Source organism: Acipenser ruthenus, chromosome 47 (genome assembly GCF_902713425.1).
Source record: "Acipenser ruthenus chromosome 47, fAciRut3.2 maternal haplotype, whole genome shotgun sequence".
Taxonomy (NCBI): Eukaryota; Metazoa; Chordata; class Actinopteri; order Acipenseriformes; family Acipenseridae; genus Acipenser; species Acipenser ruthenus.
In genome coordinates, this window is record NC_081235.1 from 1345412 (window position 1) to 1350490 (window position 5079).

Below are 5079 nucleotides of genomic sequence, written 5' to 3' on the forward strand. Positions count from 1 at the left end.
CTGATCATCCCGCTACAAAAAGGATATTGCTGCTATAGAAAGAGTGTAAAGATGAGCGACCAGAATTATTCTTGGTTTAAAGAGGCATGTCATGGGGGTTTACCCGAGTGACGCATCCAGTAAAGGCGCTCCACATGGAGTGCAGGATGCGCTCTATAGCCTGGACGTCGCGAGTTCGAGTCCAGGCTATTCCACAGCCGACTGGAGCTCCCAGGGGGCGGCGCACAATTGGCTGAGCGTCGCCCAGGGGGAGGGAGGGTTAGGTCGGCAAGGGTGTCCTCGGCTCACCACGCACCAGCGACCCCATTCTAAATTGGGAGAAAATAATAAATTGGCAACAACTTAATTTTTAATTCTATTCAGTCTTGAACAAAGATGACTATGTGGCGATTGGATTCAAAATTCTAAAAAATATTGACAATGTCGACGCAGGGGACTTTTTCGACCTTGAAAAAAGAAACAAGGACCAGGGGTTAAAAATTGAGAATTGTGGGAGTCTGGAACCCACTCCCCAATAATATTGTTGACACCCTGGAATTCTTCAAGAAGCTGCTTGATGAGATTCTGGGATCAATAACAACCAAATGAGCAAGATGGGCCAAATGGCTTCCTCTCGTTTGAAAACTTTATGTTCTTAAGTTAAAAATAACAAAAGATACGTGGCTAAAAGAATAGTGGTGTTGCTGTGCGTAGGGGTAGGGGTGATGCAGGTGCTCCAGATGCTCCAGACAATGACAGATACAAGTTACGGTTCAAACTGTTGTTTTAAATTCAGCCTCCTCGGTTTGAGACTGCTAAATAATAAGGCTGGCTGTACCAAACAATGGGTATCACCAGCATGTAACAAAAGGGATCGCAGTCCAGAAATAAGACAAAACAGACATAAGACAGGTTTCCAGTGGTGTGCTCTTAGTGCAGGTGCGGTGCTTTCAGTGGTGGTGTAGTGACAAGTTCTGGTCCGTGCTGCAGCTCCTGGATTCCTATATAGCCATCTGACAAGACAAATACCCACAGGCTACAAACAAACAAACAAAACACTTAACGCACTTCCATATAGTCCTCATTTCCTCTCATCCATCACAACAAAAGGAACCGATTATCACGCCCCCCTCAAGTACCCTCAGCCCCGCCCCCTCCGATAGTTAGTTCAATAACGTCTCCTCCAAGTCATGAATGAAACGTCGCTCACCGTACTAGAGCGGCGACTCCAGGTACCGTGATGCCGCCCCCTTCCTGAATGGCTGGCTTCCAACGGCCCCCGGAATGAACTGCGCAATCACGAGCCGCGCAGTTCCAGCACTCTCACGGGTCGAGAGGGAGATTGTTGATTAGGACTCATTCACTCTGTCACAATGGTACAGAATAGAGAACTGGTCTAACAACGATTCACCGAAATTTGTATGGTCAGAGCAATATGCTGGTACATATAAAAATACAGTGTCAACCGCCTAGAGCATGGGAAAATCAAATAAGGGGGGAGTAACCTCAGAAATTACACATCTAAATCTATTCAGAACATAAAATTGTTTTAACACTAGAACGACCAAGGCAGTTATTTTTGACCGTTTTTGGAATTACAATTTAAAATTGTTGTGCATGTGTTTCCGAAATATATGAACCAATTACCCTGATAAAGAAAGAATTGCGTAGCTGCAAAAATTAGTGAGATAAAATGGTGTCATACCTATAACGGACAAGGCACGGTCAAATTGACCGATACATATAAAACATTATAACAATGAAATGTTGTGGTATTTTTCGTGTTTATCATTCGTGACTTGCAGACGTATTGAGTCATATCAGCCTGCATTCCTCAAGTGAGCTGTCTGTTAATATTTCTATTGTTTCAATGAGCCTCCTGATAGCCCATCAATCAGCATTGACAGCTCACGACGCCAGGCTGTCTGGCACTGATTAGGCTGCTAGTCAACCATTCATTCTAGCTCCAAAAACATTACAATTACGTGGCTAAAAGAGGTGGTCTCACACGGTGAAATTACTGAATTTTACCAAACAAGGTTATGATGGAGTAAAAGACAAACAACTCGACAATGTAACACTCAACTCTGGTGGAAAATCTATTTTAAATATATGATAGAAATTGTATTCCTACCTTTAATTACAAAAATAAAAAAGGCAGGTGAGCCAAGTGTCAGAAACCAAGAACAAAAACACAGGGTAAGACAGTAATCACTGTAATAAATGTGTATTGAGGTGTGGAGAACATCATAATACTGGTTGAGTCTGCCAAAGAAAACAAATAAAGAAATGTATCCACAATTAGAACAAAACACAATAAATACGTGCAATCGATATGAAAAAACAAACAAAACAGTCCAATTGGAGGCCTTCTCCACAGGGCAGCATTCACCCAAAAACAATACAAATGTCCAAAAAGAATAAATAATGTCCTTATTGAAATCGTCCTTGCCCAGGGCAGAAAAAAATAAACCAGCAGCACAAAACAGGTAATCTCTCACCCAGAGTTCAGGAGATGATGCAGCATCAGTTAGGGTTCCTCTGGTGTAAGAAATGTCCACCCAACAAACAGTTTCCCTTTGGACAAATAGATTGAAGCAAGATGTGGCCCAGAGATCCGGATGGTGGATAAAAACATCAATACATTTCTCTTAATTTGCTGATGCCAAACAAAACTCAGCTCAAGTTAATTATAATTAAAGTCTTAGATACTCTTTCTTTCCTGAGTGTTCGCGTCTTCAAAACACAGTAGATTAGAATAGGTTTCTAACAAACAAACAAACTCCACACCTTTCTCTCTCCACAAAAACTGCCTCCCCCTAAACCAGTCAGATGCCTGTTATCAAGAAATTGACCGAATGGCTTAATGACAAAGCTAATTAATTAAATGAGAACCAGAGCATTGCAATAAAAGCACTTAAACAATTAACCAGGTAACCAAGAACTGCTGTAAAATAAAAATAGCTAAACAGTGTCGAGTAGAAAACACTGGATTGAATTTTCAGCATTTACCACAAAACCCTTGAAACCATTACATTTGATTCCTTTATATTTAATGGAATAAGAATGTTTATTAGACATGATCATAACCTAGCCAGGTTTTCTGCCACACAATTAAGTGCAGCAAGCAGCAAGATCCTTATGTTGCACAGGTGTAGCTGATGCTACAAAAAAATACTGTCACTGCAGCAAGTGGTGCGATTTGTGTTGTGTGCCAGCACATGCAGTCTGTAGAAACGCAGTTATGTTCAAATGTTTTCTTTGTTTTTTGTTTTTTTTTTTACATACAGTACTGTAGCTGCCCAATGCATAAAGGCAGTGAAACAAATACAATACACGTATGTGAATAAGCTTCTTTGTTAACATGTTGTGTTGTTATTATTGTATATAACCCCCTGTGACAGGATGACAGAGGTTGAGACTCAGAGACAGTGTGAAAAGTTAAAAAAAATAGAGCTTTTAAAACATAAAATATACAAAATAAACCAGCACAAGGGCCAAACAAAACAGGTTTCTAAGACACAAATTAAACACAAAATGAAACTTACACAAAATAAGGCTTCCAGGCTGGGCGTTACCTTCACTGGATTCAAAAAATCAGACACAGACACAGACACAGACACAGACACAGACACAGACACAGACACAGACACAGACACAGACACAGACACAGACACATGCTTCCTCAACTACTCTCCTCCTTCTAAAACTCTCCCTCTACTGGGGAGGCTGCGACTGAGGCCTCCTTTTATGCCAGGTGGCTGGGTGCTAATTGAATAATTAATTGATTGATTGCTCCCACTTGACACAATCAACCTGGGCAGGGAGGAGAATTTAACCCCATCCCTGCTAGTATTTACAAGGGCAGAGCCCTGCTCTGCCACACCCCCATTCTGTCCAAATGTTTATTTATTTATGTAATTTAGATTATAATATGTCTGTATAAACGCATTTATACAGATGCATTTTATTTTTTTACATGGTACTGTAATGTACTATACTGTATATAGACAATATACACTCATTGATTTTACATTTTTGGAACTTATTTACAGTTTCAGTTGTACAGTTTTGTATACACATAATATAACTGTATACACACTAATTTAGTTTCAGATGTTTTTTATTTATTTATTGTATCATTTTTTGTGGTTGCGCTTTATACACTACGTCTGTATATTAACTCATTTATTTCCAAATGTCCATTCATTTACATTTTCTCGGTTGTGGAGATGCTTTATATGAAGTGCCTGAATAAAAGTACGACTTGCATCTGATTTTTTGCCCTTTCATTATAATATTTATGTTGTTTTTAATACGCCGGTCAAAAGGACCGGTCTTGGTCGTCCTGGGTATGCCTATAAAGTGGTTGTTCTAGTGTTAAATGATGTTTAATGATGAATTTGGTACTAACACATGTCATGTATAATTGTACTAACATGATTATTATGTTTGATCAGCACTGCCAAAAGTATAGACAGATGGTTAAAATGACAGGTCAGTCATATCATTCAAGATTATAGAGAGAGGATAGCTGAGCAAACAAAAGTGAATGACGAGGTTTGGATGGTCTGGTGAGGTTGTGAATGACAAGGTTTGGATGGTCTGGTCAGGTTGTGAATGATGAAGTTTGGATGTTCTGGTGATGTTGAGATTGACGAGGTTTGGATGGTTTGGTGAGGTTGTGAATGACGAGGTTTGGATGTTCTGGTGAGGTTGTGAATGACGAGGTCTGGATGGTCTGGTGAAGCTGTGAATGACGAGGTCTGGATGGTCTGGTGAAGCTGTGAATGACGAGGTCTGGATGGTCTGGTGAAGCTGTGAATGACGAGGTTTGGATGGTCTGGTCAGGTTGTGAATGACGAGGTTTGCATGGTCTGATCAGGTTGTGAATGACGAGGTTTGCATGGTCTGGTCAGGTTGTGAATGATGAAGTTTGGATGTTCTGGTGATGTTGAGATTGACGAGGTTTGGATGGTTTGGTGAGGTTGTGAATGACGAGGTCTGGATGGTCTGGTGAAGCTGTGAATGACGAGGTCTGGATGGTCTGGTGAAGCTGTGAATGACGAGGTCTGGATGGTCTGGTGAAGCTGTGAATGA